Source organism: Kogia breviceps, unplaced genomic scaffold, assembly GCF_026419965.1.
Source record: "Kogia breviceps isolate mKogBre1 unplaced genomic scaffold, mKogBre1 haplotype 1 scaffold_143, whole genome shotgun sequence".
NCBI lineage: Eukaryota > Metazoa > Chordata > Mammalia > Artiodactyla > Physeteridae > Kogia > Kogia breviceps.
This window is the reverse complement of record NW_026711602.1, coordinates 234,049-253,920: the sequence shown is the minus strand read 5'-3', so window position 1 is coordinate 253,920 and position 19,872 is coordinate 234,049. Positions and strand designations below refer to the sequence as shown.

Here is a 19,872-nt window from a genome sequence, read left to right as displayed (position 1 = left end):
TGATTTTGGTCTACTCGGGAGATAGGCCCATCAGTGGGCCTACCCGATTACAGGTTAGCTCAATTTTTACCATTCAACGCACCTCCACGGTGTCCTCACTACTAGCTGTTCCCAGGTTACGTCCCAGCGGCAGCTAGAGGGCACAGAGTTCTCTAAAACACCTTGAGCATTTATTCTTTGTAGACTCTGTGGCTGATGATCATTCTGACGACGGTGGGTGAACGTTTCTGTCGACTGGATTTGCATGGCTTTATTAATTCCTGATGTTGAGCATTTTTCCATGCCCTTTTATTTATCACAAGAGAAAGAAAGAAAGAGAAGACAAAATGTGCACAAAATATGCCTCTTGAAATTGTCGTTTTGAAATGTGCACGTCTTTTGAGTTTTTTTCCTCGATGGACGACCCAAGAATCGTTTTTGAGGGCAGGTGTCATTTATAGGCCTGCAATGATTTTGAATATCAAGTGACCATTAGCACTGGGTTTAAAGCTGCTGTTTTGAGAAACGGCCACAAGGCGGCAGCAGGTCTCCTTTACCAAACCTGGTTACTCGGGCAACAGAGCCTCCGTGGAAGTCGTATTCTCGGTTGTCAATTAGAATGGACTGTGCCAGGAAAAAGCCCCTTATGTTTGTGCCTCACGACTGACTTGTTCGTTTTTTAATTCAACGTTTATTGTTTCTCACAGCAAGTTTGATTACAATGTTTTGCTTGTTGTAGGTGTGAAAGATGTGGCTCTTTTACACATAAACATGTATCTAGTCTTCTTTGGATCCTTTTCCCATGTAGCTTATGACACAATGTTGAGTACTCTTCTCTTGGTATTCCGTAGGCCTTTGGTGATTTTGTATTTCACCTGTGTTTGTATCTCTCTCTTAAACCCAATTTCCTAATGTACACAATTCTCACACCTGTCCATGGGTGAACCATAAATCTGTTTATTGCATCTGTGATTGCCTTTCTCTGTGGAAATATCTTCAGTGATATCAATTTTTAGGGAACACCTATAAGTGATATCGTAGGCTATGTATCTTTCGCTCTGTGACTTACTGCAAGGTGCGTGATGAACTCTAGCCTCACCGATGGTGCTGTTGATGGCATTGTTTCCTTTTGTTCCTTGGCTAATATTCCATCTGCTCAGGTCCCTGTTCTTCTTTGTCCACTCATCTGTTGATGGACTTTCTGCTTGCTTCCATGTCCTGGCTATTGTAATACTCCTGCAATGCAGATTTGCCTGCCTGTGTCTTTCCACTTCTGTCTTCTTTCTTAGGTTATAGGCCCACGAGTGTGCCTGCTGGATCATATCGTAACTCAGTGTTTACCTTGTAAAGGCACCTCCATTCTGTTCCCATTAGTGCCTCTTACCAGGTGAAGTCCTGTGGCGAGCATTGCCCTCTGAGGAAGGCGCCACTAAGACCCTCCTAAGCCTCAGGGCCCGACTGTACTCTCCTTGGTATGCATCCTGGACTTTATGGTATGAACATACAAAAGGAGATGGTCTTTGGCCAAATCGCTCCAGGGACCTGCTCAGTTACTGGGAGTCCCTGGTTGTTCCCTAAAGCTAGGAAAAGCAACCCTGGAGGGGAAATTGGTGCCTTTGAGGGAGAAGCCGAGCAGCCAACCAACCAGCTGATGCTGATAAGGTGTGACTAAGCCGAGAAGCCAACCAACCAGCTGATGCCGATAAGGCGTGACGAAGCAAAGTCCCTGCTTTAGGGGTATATATACGGCTAGGCTTTGTTATTAAACTTGCCTTGCAAGCGTCAGTTGCTTGTGCCCTTCTGATCCCATACCTTGGTGCGTTCAGTTCCCTACCCCCTCTCGTCGGTTGTTGCTACACTTTGAGGACCCGCCGCGGCTGGCGGCAAAGTCCCACTTAACCTAGAGGGTATGCACTTCTCCACAACCCCTTCAGCATGAATTGTTGGTAGTCTTGTTGCTGATGGTTCTTCTGACTGGTGTGAGCCGATACCTCTGTGGTTGGATTTGCATGCGTCTCATAAAGCCTTGAAATTGAGCTTTCAGGGATGCCCTTTTTTTCTTCAAACTGTGTGTGTAGCTTACCTCATCACATTCTTTTCTTGAACTATGTGCCGCCTTTTGAAATATTTTGGCCACTACCTCCCTCAAGACATTTTGAGGGCAGGTTTCATTGACAGCCCTCCAGGACTTGTGCACACGAAGTGACCATTAGCACGGGTTTTCAAGCTGCCGTTGCAGGTAACGGCCACAGGGCTGCAGCATTTCTGCGTTTCCCACTCTGGTAACTAGTGAAACAGGCCTTCCTGCCAGTGGTGTTCCTTGGTTATCAATGACGGTGGGATGTGTCTGGAGAAACCCCCCAAAGCTGATGTCTCCTTACTTATATCTGTTTTTAAAATGGAATTTCTACTTTTCACTGGAGTACTCTTCCATTGTGTCCATGGACCACTGCTCCTTTCTGCATTCCTCTGTGGCTGGGCATTTTCATTGCTTCCAAGTGTTGGCTATGGTAAACATTGCTGGATTGCAGGATTGCCAGCCCGTGTCTTTTTGATTCTCATCCTCTCAGGTGATAGACCCAGCAGTGGCTATGCTTGATTGAACGGTCGCTCAATGTTGACCCTTTCCAGGCAACTCCACTGTGTTTTCCTTAGGGGCTCTTACCACGTCCCACTTAGAACCGAGGGTACGCATTTCTTCACCACCCCGTCAGCATTTCTTGTTTGCAGAAGTTTTGCTGCTGGCCATGCTGAGTCGTGTGACATGATAGGTTTTTGTAACGTGTATTTTCGTGTCTAATAATTCCTAAGGTTCAGCATTTTTCCACGCCTTTTTTTATTCTGTTAAACAAAAACAGAAAAAAAAACCCCCTGAGTACAATAAACCTCTCGAAATTGTCTTCTTGGAAGGTTGCCCTCTTTCGACTTTTTTGGTCGATTTTCGACCCCAGGATTTTGTTTTGGAGGGCAGGTGTCATTTACAAGCCTGCAATGGGTGTGAATATTGAGTGACCATTAGCACTGACTTTAAAGCTGCTGCTGTGGGAAACGGCCACAAGGCGTCAGCATTGCTACATTCCCACATCTGGTTACTAGGGCAGCAGAGCCTTCTGGAAGTCCTGTTCCCAGGTTGTCAATTAGAATGGAATGTGCCAGGAAAAAACCCCAGAAGTGTATGTCACATTACTTCTTGTTCGCTCTTTTAATTTGTTTAAATCGGGGTAATGATTAGAATACTGTTGGTCCTATATGTACAGAATCTGGTTCATTTGTACGTTTTATATATATATATATATATTCTTGTACAGATCCTCTTCCCATGTAAATTATTGCAGAGTGTTCTGGTGACCTCCCTTGCTATATGGTCGGTCTGTTTGATATATATATTTAATACGTATTTGTACACATATGGTGACACTAATCTTAATTTATCCATTCCCCCCACCTTTCATTTTACTTAAGCTTAGTTTGTTTTCTAAGTGTGTGAGTGTCTTTCTTTGTGGAAATATGTTCATTTGTGTCAGCTGTTAGATAACGCCTATAGGTGATGTCATACGGTATGCCTTTTGCTTTCCGACTTAACTCATGTTCTGTGATGATCTCTAGGCTCATCTCGGGTGCCTCAAAGAGCAGTGTTTCCTTGTTTTCCATGGCTAATAGTCCACTGTGTCCACGGACCAGCTCTTCTTATCCATTCATCTGTTGATGGACATTTGGGTTGCTTCGGTGTCTTGGCTACTGTGAAAACTCGTGGAGTGCAGCCCTTGCAGCCCGTCTTCTCAGGTGAGAGGCTCGGCTGTGGGTGTTCTGGATGGAAGGGTGGCTCAATTTTTAATTGAAAACGCAGCTCCTTTCTGTTCTCATTATTGGCTGTTACAACTAGACATGTCCTCCGCAGACAGAGGGAACAGAGTTCTCTAAAACCCCTTCAGCATTTATTGTTTGTAGTCTTTTGGCTGACGGTAGTTAACTTGGGTGAGCTGAAAGCTTTTTGTAGCTTAGAGGAGTCTGATCATTCCTGAGGTTGAGCTTTTCTCCATTTTGCTTTTTTGATAAAGAGTGAGTAAAACTTACCTCTTCATACTATCTCTTTGACACATTTGCCTGCTTTGAATTTTTTTCACCACTGCCGAGCTCAGGACATTTTTTTTTTTTTTTGAGGGCAGGTGTCTTTTAGAGGCCGGAGTCCTTGTGAATGTTAAGTGACCCATAGCTATCCGTTTAAAGCCGCTCTTGCGGGAAACGGCCACAAGGCGGCAGCATTTCTCCATTTCCAACTCTGGGTTTTCCTGCAACAGAGGCTTCCTGGAAATTGTGTTAGTAGGCTGCAAATGAGAGTGCAGTGTGTCAGGGCAAACCCCCAAGAGCTTATATCTCCTTACTTCTTGTGTGTTTTTTAAAATTTAATTGTTATCTAGTATCACAGCCAATTGGATAAAAATGTGGTGTGTGTTCTAGGTGTACTGCATCTGGTTCATCATATGTATGTGTCAATCTATTCATCTTTGGATCCTTTCCCGTGTAGGTTATTACAGAGTGTTGAGTCGACCTCTCTTGGTATTCCTTAGGTATTTTGTGATTATATATTTCATATGTATCAGTACATGTCTGTAAACCCCCATATCCAAATTCATACATTCCTTACACCTTTCCACTTGGTTAAGCATAGTTGGTTTTCTGCATCTATGCACGGCCTTCTCTTGGAAATGACTTCATGGGTATCAATGTTGAAGTAACAGCTATAAGTGATGTCATAGGATATTTCTATTTCGGTTTCTTTCGTACTTCCTTTTGGGTGGGTATCTCTAGATCCTTCTACGGTGGTGCCAGCGGCACTGTTGCATGCTCTTCCGTGGCTCATGTTCCATTGTGCGCATGGGCCCCCTTCTTCTTGGTGCATTGTTCTGTTGATGGACATTTGGGTTTCTTCCAAGTCTTGGCTATGGTACATGTTGCTGCAGTGCAGGATGGCCAGCCTGTGTCTTTTTGATTTTGGTCTACTCGGGAGATAGGCCCATCAGTGGGCCTACCCGATTACAGGTTAGCTCAATTTTTACCTTTCAACGCACCTCCACGGTGTTCTCACTACTAGCTGTTACCAGGTTACGTCCCAGCGGCCGCTAGAGGGCACAGAGTTCTCTAAAACACCTTGAGCATTTATTCTTTGTAGACTCTGTGGCTGATGATCATTCTGACGACGGTGGGTGAACGTTTCTGTCGACTGGATTTGCATGGCTTTATTAATTCCTGATGTTGAGCATTTTTCCATGCCCTTTTATTTATCACAAGAGAAAGAAAGAAAGAGAAGACAAAATGTGCACAAAATATGCCTCTTGAAATTGTCGTTTTGAAATGTGCACGTCTTTTGAGTTGTTTTCCTCGATGGACGACCCAAGAATCGTTTTTGAGGGCAGGTGTCATTTATAGGCCTGCAATGATTTTGAATATCAAGTGACCATTAGCACTGGGTTTAAAGCTGCTGTTTTGAGAAACGGCCACAAGGCGGCAGCAGGTCTCCTTTACCAAACCTGGTTACTCGGGCAACAGAGCCTCCGTGGAAGTCGTATTCTCGGTTGTCAATTAGAATGGACTGTGCCAGGAAAAAGCCCCTTATGTTTGTGCCTCACGACTGACTTGTTCGTTTTTTAATTCAATGTTTATTGTTTCTCACAGCAAGTTTGATTACAATGTTTTGCTTGTTGTGGGTGTGAAAGATGTGGCTCTTTTACACATAAACATGTATCTAGTCTTCTTTGGATCCTTTTCCCATGTAGCTTATGACACAATGTTGAGTACTCTTCTCTTGGTATTCCGTAGGCCTTTGGTGATTTTGTATTTCACCTGTGTTTGTATCCCTCTCTTAAACCCAATTTCCTAATGTACACAATTCTCACACCTGTCCATGGGTGAACCATAAATCTGTTTATTGCATCTGTGATTGCCTTTCTCTGTGGAAATATCTTCAGTGATATCAATTTTTAGGGAACACCTATAAGTGATATCGTAGGCTATGTATCTTTCGCTCTGTGACTTACTGCAAGGTGCGTGATGAACTCTAGCCTCACCGATGTTGCTGTTGATGGCATTGTTTCCTTTTGTTCCTTGGCTAATATTCCATCTGTTCAGGTCCCTGTTCTTCTTTGTCCACTCATCTGTTGATGGACTTTCTGCTTGCTTCCATGTCCTGGCTATTGTAATACTCCTGCAATGCAGATTTGCCTGCCTGTGTCTTTCCACTTCTGTCTTCTTTCTTAGGTTATAGGCCCACGAGTGGGCCTGCTGGATCATATCGTAACTCAGTGTTTACCTTGTAAAGGCACCTCCATTCTGTTCCCATTAGTGCCTCTTACCAGGTGAAGTCCTGTGGCGAGCATTGCCCTCTGAGGAAGGCGCCACTAAGACCCTCCTAAGCCTCAGGGCCCGACTGTACTCTCCTTGGTATGCATCCTGGACTTTATGGTATGAACATACAAAAGGAGATGGCCTTTGGCCAAATCGCTCCAGGGACCTGCTCAGTTACTGGGAGTCCCTGGTTGTTCCCTAAAGCTAGGAAAAGCAACCCTGGAGGGGAAATTGGTGCCTTTGAGGGAGAAGCCGAGCAGCCAACCAACCAGCTGATGCTGATAAGGTGTGACTAAGCCGAGAAGCCAACCAACCAGCTGATGCCGATAAGGCGTGACGAAGCAAAGTCCCTGCTTTAGGGGTATATATACGGCTAGGCTTTGTTATTAAACTTGCCTTGCAAGCGTCAGTTGCTTGTGCCCTTCTGATCCCATACCTTGGTGCGTTCAGTTCCCTACCCCCTCTCGTCGGTTGTTGCTACACTTTGAGGACCCGCCGCGGCTGGCGGCAAAGTCCCACTTAACCTAGAGGGTATGCACTTCTCCACAACCCCTTCAGCATGAATTGTTGGTAGTCTTGTTGCTGATGGTTCTTCTGACTGGTGTGAGCCGATACCTCTGTGGTTGGATTTGCATGCGTCTCATAAAGCCTTGAAATTGAGCTTTCAGGGATGTCCTTTTTTTCTTCAAACTGTGTGTGTAGCTTACCTCATCACATTCTTTTCTTGAAATATGTGCCGCCTTTTGAAATATTTTGGCCACTACCTCCCTCAAGACATTTTGAGGGCAGGTTTCATTGACAGCCCTCCAGGACTTGTGCACACGAAGTGACCATTAGCACGGGTTTTCAAGCTGCCGTTGCAGGTAACGGCCAGAGGGCTGCAGCATTTCTGCGTTTCCCACTCTGGTAACTAGTGAAACAGACCTTCCTGCCAGTGGTGTTCCTCGGTTATCAATGACGGTGGGATGTGTCTGGAGAAACCCCCCAAAGCTGATGTCTCCTTACTTATATCTGTTTTTAAAATGGAATTTCTACTTTTCACTGGAATACTCTTCCATTGTGTCCATGGACCACTGCTCCTTTCTGCATTCCTCTGTGGCTGGGCATTTTCATTGCTTCCAAGTGTTGGCTATGGTAAACATTGCTGGATTGCAGGATTGCCAGCCCGTGTCTTTTTGATTCTCATCCTCTCAGGTGATAGACCCAGCAGTGGCTATGCTTGATTGAACGGTCGCTCAATGTTGACCCTTTCCAGGCAACTCCACTGTGTTTTCCTTAGGGGCTCTTACCACGTCCCACTTAGAACCGAGGGTACGCATTTCTTCACCACCCCGTCAGCATTTCTTGTTTGCAGAAGTTTTGCTGCTGGCCATGCTGAGTCGTGTGACATGATAGGTTTTTGTAACGTGTATTTTCGTGTCTAATAATTCCTAAGGTTCAGCATTTTTCCACGCCTTTTTTTATTCTGTTAAACAAAAACAGAAAAAAAAAACCGTGAGTACAATAAACCTCTCGAAATTGTCTTCTTGGAAGGTTGCCCTCTTTGGACTTTTTTGGTCGATTTTCGACCCCAGGATTTTGTTTTGGAGGGCAGGTGTCATTTACAAGCCTGCAATGGGTGTGAATATTGAGTGACCATTAGCACTGACTTTAAAGCTGCTGCTGTGGGAAACGGCCACAAGGCGTCAGCATTGCTACATTCCCACATCTGGTTACTAGGGCAGCAGAGCCTTCTGGAAGTCCTGTTCCCAGGTTGTCAATTAGAATGGAATGTGCCAGGAAAAAACCCCAGAAGTGTATGTCACATTACTTCTTGTTCGCTCTTTTAATTTGTTTAAATCGGGGTAATGATTAGAATACTGTTGGTCCTATATGTACAGAATCTGGTTCATTTGTACGTTTTATATGTATATATATATATATATATATATATATATATATATATATATATATATATATTCTTGTACAGATCCTCTTCCCATGTAAATTATTGCAGAGTGTTCTGGTGACCTCCCTTGCTATATGGTCGGTCTGTTTGATATATATATTTAATACGTATTTGTACACATATGGTGACACTAATCTTAAGTTATCCATTCCCCCCACCTTTCATTTTACTTAAGCTTAGTTTGTTTTCTAAGTGTGTGAGTGTCTTTCTTTGTGGAAATATGTTCATTTGTGTCAGCTGTTAGATAACGCCTATAGGTGATGTCATACGGTATGCCTTTTGCTTTCCGACTTAACTCATGTTCTGTGATGATCTCTAGGCTCATCTCGGGTGCCTCAAAGAGCAGTGTTTCCTTGTTTTCCATGGCTAATAGTCCACTGTGTCCACGGACCAGCTCTTCTTATCCATTCATCTGTTGATGGACATTTGGGTTGCTTCGGTGTCTTGGCTACTGTGAAAACTCGTGGAGTGCAGCCCTTGCAGCCCGTCTTCTCAGGTGAGAGGCTCGGCTGTGGGTGTTCTGGATGGAAGGGTGGCTCAATTTTTAATTGAAAACGCAGCTCCTTTCTGTTCTCATTATTGGCTGTTACAACTAGACATGTCCTCCGCAGACAGAGGGAACAGAGTTCTCTAAAACCCCTTCAGCATTTATTGTTTGTAGTCTTTTGGCTGACGGTAGTTAACTTGGGTGAGCTGAAAGCTTTTTGTAGCTTAGAGGAGTCTGATCATTCCTGAGGTTGAGCTTTTCTCCATTTTGCTTTTTTGATAAAGAGTGAGTAAAACTTACCTCTTCATACTATCTCTTTGACACATTTGCCTGCTTTGAATTTTTTTCACCACTGCCGAGCTCAGGACATTTTTTTTTTTTTTTGAGGGCAGGTGTCTTTTAGAGGCCGGAGTCCTTGTGAATGTTAAGTGACCCATAGCTATCCGTTTAAAGCCGCTCTTGCGGGAAACGGCCACAAGGCGGCAGCATTTCTCCATTTCCAACTCTGGGTTTTCCTGCAACAGAGGCTTCCTGGAAATTGTGTTAGTAGGCTGCAAATGAGAGTGCAGTGTGTCAGGGCAAACCCCCAAGAGCTTATATCTCCTTACTTCTTGTGTGTTTTTTAAAATTTAATTGTTATCTAGTATCACAGCCAATTGGATAAAAATGTGGTGTGTGTTCTAGGTGTACTGCATCTGGTTCATCATATGTATGTGTCAATCTATTCATCTTTGGATCCTTTCCCGTGTAGGTTATTACAGAGTGTTGAGTCGACCTCTCTTGGTATTCCTTAGGTATTTTGTGATTATATATTTCATATGTATCAGTACATGTCTGTAAACCCCCATATCCAAATTCATACATTCCTTACACCTTTCCACTTGGTTAAGCATAGTTGGTTTTCTGCATCTATGCACGGCCTTCTCTTGGAAATGACTTCATGGGTATCAATGTTGAAGTAACAGCTATAAGTGATGTCATAGGATATTTCTATTTCGGTTTCTTTCGTACTTCCTTTTGGGTGGGTATCTCTAGATCCTTCTACGGTGGTGCCAGCGGCACTGTTGCATGCTCTTCCGTGGCTCATGTTCCATTGTGCGCATGGGCCCCCTTCTTCTTGGTGCATTGTTCTGTTGATGGACATTTGGGTTTCTTCCAAGTCTTGGCTATGGTACATGTTGCTGCAGTGCAGGATGGCCAGCCTGTGTCTTTTTGATTTTGGTCTACTCGGGAGATAGGCCCATCAGTGGGCCTACCCGATTACAGGTTAGCTCAATTTTTACCTTTCAACGCACCTCCACGGTGTTCTCACTACTAGCTGTTACCAGGTTACGTCCCAGCGGCCGCTAGAGGGCACAGAGTTCTCTAAAACACCTTGAGCATTTATTCTTTGTAGACTCTGTGGCTGATGATCATTCTGACGACGGTGGGTGAACGTTTCTGTCGACTGGATTTGCATGGCTTTATTAATTCCTGATGTTGAGCATTTTTCCATGCCCTTTTATTTATCACAAGAGAAAGAAAGAAAGAGAAGACAAAATGTGCACAAAATATGCCTCTTGAAATTGTCGTTTTGAAATGTGCACGTCTTTTGAGTTGTTTTCCTCGATGGACGACCCAAGAATCGTTTTTGAGGGCAGGTGTCATTTATAGGCCTGCAATGATTTTGAATATCAAGTGACCATTAGCACTGGGTTTAAAGCTGCTGTTTTGAGAAACGGCCACAAGGCGGCAGCAGGTCTCCTTTACCAAACCTGGTTACTCGGGCAACAGAGCCTCCGTGGAAGTCGTATTCTCGGTTGTCAATTAGAATGGACTGTGCCAGGAAAAAGCCCCTTATGTTTGTGCCTCACGACTGACTTGTTCGTTTTTTAATTCAATGTTTATTGTTTCTCACAGCAAGTTTGATTACAATGTTTTGCTTGTTGTGGGTGTGAAAGATGTGGCTCTTTTACACATAAACATGTATCTAGTCTTCTTTGGATCCTTTTCCCATGTAGCTTATGACACAATGTTGAGTACTCTTCTCTTGGTATTCCGTAGGCCTTTGGTGATTTTGTATTTCACCTGTGTTTGTATCCCTCTCTTAAACCCAATTTCCTAATGTACACAATTCTCACACCTGTCCATGGGTGAACCATAAATCTGTTTATTGCATCTGTGATTGCCTTTCTCTGTGGAAATATCTTCAGTGATATCAATTTTTAGGGAACACCTATAAGTGATATCGTAGGCTATGTATCTTTCGCTCTGTGACTTACTGCAAGGTGCGTGATGAACTCTAGCCTCACCGATGTTGCTGTTGATGGCATTGTTTCCTTTTGTTCCTTGGCTAATATTCCATCTGTTCAGGTCCCTGTTCTTCTTTGTCCACTCATCTGTTGATGGACTTTCTGCTTGCTTCCATGTCCTGGCTATTGTAATACTCCTGCAATGCAGATTTGCCTGCCTGTGTCTTTCCACTTCTGTCTTCTTTCTTAGGTTATAGGCCCACGAGTGGGCCTGCTGGATCATATCGTAACTCAGTGTTTACCTTGTAAAGGCACCTCCATTCTGTTCCCATTAGTGCCTCTTACCAGGTGAAGTCCTGTGGCGAGCATTGCCCTCTGAGGAAGGCGCCACTAAGACCCTCCTAAGCCTCAGGGCCCGACTGTACTCTCCTTGGTATGCATCCTGGACTTTATGGTATGAACATACAAAAGGAGATGGCCTTTGGCCAAATCGCTCCAGGGACCTGCTCAGTTACTGGGAGTCCCTGGTTGTTCCCTAAAGCTAGGAAAAGCAACCCTGGAGGGGAAATTGGTGCCTTTGAGGGAGAAGCCGAGCAGCCAACCAACCAGCTGATGCTGATAAGGTGTGACTAAGCCGAGAAGCCAACCAACCAGCTGATGCCGATAAGGCGTGACGAAGCAAAGTCCCTGCTTTAGGGGTATATATACGGCTAGGCTTTGTTATTAAACTTGCCTTGCAAGCGTCAGTTGCTTGTGCCCTTCTGATCCCATACCTTGGTGCGTTCAGTTCCCTACCCCCTCTCGTCGGTTGTTGCTACACTTTGAGGACCCGCCGCGGCTGGCGGCAAAGTCCCACTTAACCTAGAGGGTATGCACTTCTCCACAACCCCTTCAGCATGAATTGTTGGTAGTCTTGTTGCTGATGGTTCTTCTGACTGGTGTGAGCCGATACCTCTGTGGTTGGATTTGCATGCGTCTCATAAAGCCTTGAAATTGAGCTTTCAGGGATGTCCTTTTTTTCTTCAAACTGTGTGTGTAGCTTACCTCATCACATTCTTTTCTTGAAGTATGTGCCGCCTTTTGAAATATTTTGGCCACTACCTCCCTCAAGACATTTTGAGGGCAGGTTTCATTGACAGCCCTCCAGGACTTGTGCACACGAAGTGACCATTAGCACGGGTTTTCAAGCTGCCGTTGCAGGTAACGGCCAGAGGGCTGCAGCATTTCTGCGTTTCCCACTCTGGTAACTAGTGAAACAGACCTTCCTGCCAGTGGTGTTCCTCGGTTATCAATGACGGTGGGATGTGTCTGGAGAAACCCCCCAAAGCTGATGTCTCCTTACTTATATCTGTTTTTAAAATGGAATTTCTACTTTTCACTGGAGTACTCTTCCATTGTGTCCATGGACCACTGCTCCTTTCTGCATTCCTCTGTGGCTGGGCATTTTCATTGCTTCCAAGTGTTGGCTATGGTAAACATTGCTGGATTGCAGGATTGCCAGCCCGTGTCTTTTTGATTCTCATCCTCTCAGGTGATAGACCCAGCAGTGGCTATGCTTGATTGAACGGTCGCTCAATGTTGACCCTTTCCAGGCAACTCCACTGTGTTTTCCTTAGGGGCTCTTACCACGTCCCACTTAGAACCGAGGGTACGCATTTCTTCACCACCCCGTCAGCATTTCTTGTTTGCAGAAGTTTTGCTGCTGGCCATGCTGAGTCGTGTGACATGATAGGTTTTTGTAACGTGTATTTTCGTGTCTAATAATTCCTAAGGTTCAGCATTTTTCCACGCCTTTTTTTATTCTGTTAAACAAAAACAGAAAAAAAAAAACCGTGAGTACAATAAACCTCTCGAAATTGTCTTCTTGGAAGGTTGCCCTCTTTGGACTTTTTTGGTCGATTTTCGACCCCAGGATTTTGTTTTGGAGGGCAGGTGTCATTTACAAGCCTGCAATGGGTGTGAATATTGAGTGACCATTAGCACTGACTTTAAAGCTGCTGCTGTGGGAAACGGCCACAAGGCGTCAGCATTGCTACATTCCCACATCTGGTTACTAGGGCAGCAGAGCCTTCTGGAAGTCCTGTTCCCAGGTTGTCAATTAGAATGGAATGTGCCAGGAAAAAACCCCAGAAGTGTATGTCACATTACTTCTTGTTCGCTCTTTTAATTTGTTTAAATCGGGGTAATGATTAGAATACTGTTGGTCCTATATGTACAGAATCTGGTTCATTTGTACGTTTTATATGTATATATATATATATATATATATATATATATATATATATATATATATATATATTCTTGTACAGATCCTCTTCCCATGTAAATTATTGCAGAGTGTTCTGGTGACCTCCCTTGCTATATGGTCGGTCTGTTTGATATATATATTTAATACGTATTTGTACACATATGGTGACACTAATCTTAAGTTATCCATTCCCCCCACCTTTCATTTTACTTAAGCTTAGTTTGTTTTCTAAGTGTGTGAGTGTCTTTCTTTGTGGAAATATGTTCATTTGTGTCAGCTGTTAGATAACGCCTATAGGTGATGTCATACGGTATGCCTTTTGCTTTCCGACTTAACTCATGTTCTGTGATGATCTCTAGGCTCATCTCGGGTGCCTCAAAGAGCAGTGTTTCCTTGTTTTCCATGGCTAATAGTCCACTGTGTCCACGGACCAGCTCTTCTTATCCATTCATCTGTTGATGGACATTTGGGTTGCTTCGGTGTCTTGGCTACTGTGAAAACTCGTGGAGTGCAGCTCTTGCAGCCCGTCTTCTCAGGTGAGAGGCTCGGCTGTGGGTGTTCTGGATGGAAGGGTGGCTCAATTTTTAATTGAAAACGCAGCTCCTTTCTGTTCTCATTATTGGCTGTTACAACTAGACATGTCCTCCGCAGACAGAGGGAACAGAGTTCTCTAAAACCCCTTCAGCATTTATTGTTTGTAGTCTTTTGGCTGACGGTAGTTAACTTGGGTGAGCTGAAAGCTTTTTGTAGCTTAGAGGAGTCTGATCATTCCTGAGGTTGAGCTTTTCTCCATTTTCCTTTTTTTGATAAAGAGTGAGTAAAACTTACCTCTATCATACTATCTCTTTGACACATTTGCCTGCTTTGAATTTTTTTGGCCACGGCCGAGCTCAGGACATTTTTTTTTTTTTTGAGGGCAGGTGTCTTTTAGAGGCCGGAGTCCTTGTGAATGTTAAGTGACCCATAGCTATGCGTTTGAAGCCGCTCTTGCGGGAAACGGCCACAAGGCGGCAGCATTTCTCCATTTCCAACTCTGGGTTTTCCTGCAACAGAGGCTTCCTGGAAATTGTGTTAGTAGGCTGCAAATGAGAGTGCAGTGTGTCAGGGCAAACCCCCAAGAGCTTATATCTCCTTACTTCTTGTGTGTTTTTTAAAATTTAATTGTTATCTAGTATCACAGCCAATTGGATAAAAATGTGGTGTGTGTTCTAGGTGTACTGCATCTGGTTCATCATATGTATGTATCAATCTATTCATCTTTGGATCCTTTCCCGTGTAGGTTATTACAGAGTGTTGAGTAGACCTCTCTCTGTATTCCTTAGGTGTTTTTTGATTATGTCTTTCATATGTATCAGTACTTATCTGTTAACCCCCATATCCTAATTCATGCATTCCTTACAGATGAAATGAGAATTCTCCACATTATACTAGTCATTTCAGAGAGTGGGAAAGGATGGCAAGTGGTAAAATATTATCTTTTCCCTTAATCTTTTTAAATTTCCCTTGTTACAACATAGGATTATTATCCCTGAATCATAATTTTGTCAGTACACCAGTATAGAGATTATTTCTTAATAGTTAGGTGAGAACCATTTCCTTCTGTTTTTGAGAAAAATTCTGTTACCTCCTTTCAGTAATGGCACTCTTCCCTTAATCAACGGTTTAACAAGGGAGATGGAAGCAGAATAATCATGCAAATACAAAACAATACAACAGCAAGAGAAAATGTCTAACTTCCAATAAGAGCTCAATTTAGAAGAGGGTTTATATCTTCAGAACAAAAGCATGCCTCCTTGACTTGCTAACCAGTCAAAATCTGTGTATTCTACAGAAAATCTGTGATGTTATTCCCATAAAACTACCCTTTACTGCTTCTGCCTCCAATAGATTTCCTAAGCACTAGTGTTTTAATGTACAGGTTACAAACAAAATCCTAATGAGATTTATTTATAATGTGTGTGTTATTTGTCTTATCCTAGCGTCTATATTCTTCTCCATTCCTGGAGTCGAAATAATATTACTTTACCTGCTAAGTGATATCGGGAGAGTGGGAGAGGTTTCATAAATACCCCAACCCTAAAGCATACCCTAAACCTAACCCATACACTAACTCTAACCCATCGACATACCTTAAACTATACCCTAATCCTAACCCGTGCCCTAACCCTAAACTTAACTCTAACCTGTACGCTAATCCTAACTCGTACACTAACACGTATCCATACCCCAATCTTTACCCTAATCCTAACCTGTGCCCTAACCCTAACCCAAATGCTTAAACCTAAGCCATACCCTAGTCCTAAACCGTGCCCTAACCCTTAAAACCCTAACCGGTAGCCATAGCCTAATCTTTACCCTAATCCTAACCTGTGCCCTAACCCTAACCCTAACTGACCCTTTCCCTAAGTAAGCGCTGACACTGTCCCGAAGTGAGGCCCTGAGGTTGTCCCTAACTCACATCCTCATGCTAGGCCTAACCCTGGCCTTGTCATTGTCCCTAACAAAGGCCCTGACCCTAGTCTTAGCCTAGGCCTTGATATTTGGTCTATCTCAGGTTCTGATGCTGTCCCTAACTAAGGCCCTAAAGCTGTCCCTAACATCAGCCTTGCTGCCGCCAATAACTAACGTGCTGACACTATCCTGAGCTAATATCTTGATCCATCTCTTACCATGGTCCTGACACTGTCCTTACTAAAGTCCTGATGCCATCCCAAAGTGTGCATCCCCTTAGGAATTCAGCAGAATAAGCCTGAAACCTGGTCTGGAACTGGCACTTCAGAGAGATTTCGTAGCAAGTTGTCTAATTCTACCTAAGTAGGTTTTAACTTGTGATGTAGTATTGACATATCCATAACAGGAGCTACTGAACACTACACATATGTCTCATCTTTCTAATAGTATCTGATCTAAAGTCACTGTTTGAAATTTAATAGTTAAGATAGGAGTCCTTGAAAACGTACGGTTGCAGCTACCAGCAGACATTGTTTTCAGAATGGCTAGTGGCATCCTGAGTCTGATGTAGCTCAGAAATTCAATTTCAACAATACAGTTATGCGGGGACTTACCTGGTGGCTCAATGGTTAAGACTTCGCCTTCTAACACAGAGGGTGCCGGTTTGAGCCCTGGGCAGGGAGCTAAGATCTCACATGCCTCGTGGCCTAAAAACCAAAACATGAAACAGAAACAATATTGTAACAAATTCAATAGACTTAAAAAATGGTCCACATCCAAAAAAAACTTAAAAAGAAAACAGAAAAAGAATTCAGGAATGCATCTAAATCACATCTACAAAGGTCACTTAGGTTTATCTTGGATGTCTGAACCATAGTTACTACTCCTTTTTGACTGTAAAATGCATTCCCTTCCTCAATGCCAAAGCAGATGTACAATTCGTATCTAAAAGGCCACAAAACAGGCCACTCTGGTCAGTATAATTTAAGTTAAACCATGTATAAGCCAGAGAGATTTCCTCACACCTCAATACGTGAAGTTTTTTTCCTTTTGATTCCAAGTCTTTCAATAGAAAGCACTGATGATCAAAATGTCAATCCCTCAGTGCCAGAATGATTCAGCTGTTTGGCCCTGGTGTAGATCATGTCCCTCAGTGCTAGGCCTCCTTGTTATTTGCCTAGTTAATCCACTTTGGGGGAATACTGATCAGGTATCGTGAACATGCTCAGAGGTATGTTAATGACAAAACGCTTTATATAGGCCATACATTTTATTATTCATACCCAATTGTCACACAAGCATTGTACATGTGCTTTTAGCAGTAGACCTAAAGCAAACAGTGATACATCATGAGTCATTACATTCTGATAACTTCACTATGTAATTTTCCTTTCCTCTTAAACATCGGGGCAAAATGAAGCCAACACAGTAACTTTCATAAATACACACTTCAATACAGAGGTGTCATTTATCCAATTGCTCCAAGTCCTAAGTAGCTTGAGGGGAAGGACTTCCAATTTTACCAGGACATACTAGATTTTTAGGAATTCCATGTAATTTAATATACTAATCAAACATTTCTCTCTGAGATAGCTCAAGGGCCTTCTAAAGCATCCCAAAGTTAGCTGGAGATCAAAAGAACGGTTAGAATTGGCCAAAAAACACTTATTCACTGAACCAAAGTAAAGAGATTTCAAACAAAAATACAGATCACAGACACAGGCAAAGGAACTCACCAGCTGTTCACAATCAAAAGCAGCATTCTAAGAAAACTTTGGAGGGAGAAACAAAATGCAGGCTTGCCCTAACCCACTTCCAACAAAATCCATCTTAGAATATCGTGGTCAGGCACAACTCTTCCCTCCATGTTCCCTTTTCACAAATGTTCACCACCTTCTGTATCCATCTTATGTTGTCCCTTATTTTTTTCTGCATTCAGACACAACGAGCTCTAGTACAAAGTGACTTTCTTTTCTCTTTGTACCATCAGCCTGTTACCTAGCCGCTCACCTCCTTTATTACGTAGTTTCATAAATGCTTGAACGTATGGAATTTCTTTTGTCTTTCTCCTCCTGTGACAAAATAACTCTAGCTGAAGGATAGTATAGTCATTTAGGCTATCATTCAAAGACCACCTTTCCTCATTTTTCAAGAATGTATCCATACATTGGCCAGACAAAATTACAATAGAATTTCATTCTTTTCTTACTCTTAGGTTTACAACTATAGGTTGACCAGTCTGCCAGGATTTTGCCCATTGGCTCTCAGATGGAACTGAAGAAGAAGCACTTCTTACGTTTGAACCATGGAACACTCACACCACGGACTAAGAACACAACAAAATCCTAAACACCAATGGAAGCCTCACACCAAAGGAACCAGAAACCAAAGAGAAACCAACAACCAAACAGCACAAGACTCAAATCAGCTTCCAAGTCTCAACTTAGCCTGTGACCTCTGTCCAAGTGGTTCACCTTCCAAATGAGATTTCCTGGAATGAAAAGTCACCCAAATGGGAACCAAGGTTCCCCCAAATGTACAGGGCTAAAAGGACCTCAGACTGCTTGCCAGGGGAGTTACCACACACTGGCTGAGGTGCTGCAACATCCCAAATGCTATTTTTCTGGTTCCCCAAAATAATCCCTTGGAGTAGGACATTCAGGGCAGTCCAGGCAGGAGGAACAGAGGAACGTCCTCAAGGCAAAGACGGCCTCGGCAGCTGCTAGGGTGGTTCCTCTTCCACCATCTACTCCTGCCCTAGAGTTCTAACTGCTGGGATGACTGGGGCTTGGCCTTTCCAGGCAAGGGTCCCAGGTGGTTTGGCCTCTAAAGGAATTCTCCAACCTTACACTCTCTCGAAAGAGACTAGTGTGGAGAAAATCTCAGTGTCCGATCAAGTCAGGGGACCCACAGGGGGATCCCCAAGTCAGCCCCACATTGGGTACTAAATTTGATGTCGAAAACTCAACCTCTGTGCACCAGTGCCAAATCAAATCTCAGAGAGAGAGGTTTGCAGGAAGTAGAGAAGAATAGCTTTACTCCTTTGGCAGCCAAAGGGGGACACAGAAAACTCCGACCCTCAAAAACCGTGTGTCCCAATGCAGGAGGATCTGGTGAGGAGTTTTACAGCAATGGTTTAAGGAGACAGGTATCCTAAGGATTACTGTGTGTACAGGGCCTTAACTAAATATAACCTGACCTCAGATGGTCTCTTGAGGACCTTCTCTGGAATGAAGACTAAAATCTTCTATTTTGTGGGGGGGTTTAGGTTGCTAAAGAGCCCAAAGATGCTCTTAACTGTATCCCTTGAGGCAAAACCAGAATCTTGGCCCAAGGCTGCACTGTTCATTCTATTCTGTTCTTCTTTGGTCTGTGCAGTCCCTCCTTTCCATGATTAGCAACTGTTCGAATCAGCCCTTTAGAACTCAGGGAAGGTCTTGGAGTCTCTAGCATAACTAAGGCCCTGAAATTCTCCCTAACTCAGTCCCTGACGCTGTCTCTAACTAAGGCCCAGATGCCAACAATATCTAAAGTCCTGACATTATCCTGAGCTAATATCCTGACCCAGGTCTTACCAAGCTCCTGACACTGACCCAAAGTAAGCCTTGATGCTGTCCATAAATGGGGGCATGAGGCTACCCCTAATAGAATCCCTGATAATGTCTTCAAAGATCCTCACATTGATCCCACAGAGGCCCTTATGCTGATCCTAAGACATGTCCTGACAGTGGCACTAACTCAGGCCCTAAAGACAGGCCTCACTTAGGCCCTTTAGCTGTACTTTAGATAGGCTCTGACGCTATCTGTATACAAAACGCTGGAAGACGTCCGGATTTAGGGCCCTGTCACTGGGCCTAACTAAGGTCCTGATGCTCTCAATAATTTTCTGGCACTATGCCTGGAACGGACCTAACTCTGTCCCAAGCTAATGTCCTGCATCTTTTCCTAACTGAAACCCTAATACACTCCATGACAAAGGCACAGACTAATCCTAACTAAGGCCTTAACACTATATCTCACTACGGCCCAGAATCTGTCCCTAATGGTCCCTGCTGCAAACAATAATTAAAATGCGGACACTGTCCTGAGAAAATTTCCTGACACATTTCTATGCACCATCCTGACTGTCCCAAAAAAATCCCTGTCGGTATCCTTAAGTGAAGACCTGAGGCTGTGCCTAACTCAG

General features: G+C 43.6%; 1 long non-coding RNA gene across 2 annotated transcripts in view; it reads right to left on the bottom strand.

Moving 5' to 3' along the window:
• Positions 1-914: 914 nt before the first annotated feature.
• LOC136793477 (uncharacterized) overlaps positions 915-19,872 on the bottom strand; it is a 62,158-nt gene continuing 43,200 nt past the window's right edge. Inside the window, exons 4-5 of one of the 2 annotated variants that reach the window (XR_010838768.1) lie at positions 16,301-16,393; positions 915-2,820 (exon numbers count right to left, since the gene is read on the bottom strand). This is a non-coding gene — a long non-coding RNA (uncharacterized lncRNA). The remainder of the gene's footprint in view (positions 2,821-16,300; positions 16,394-19,872) is intronic. The other variant, XR_010838767.1, reaches the window with a different exon arrangement.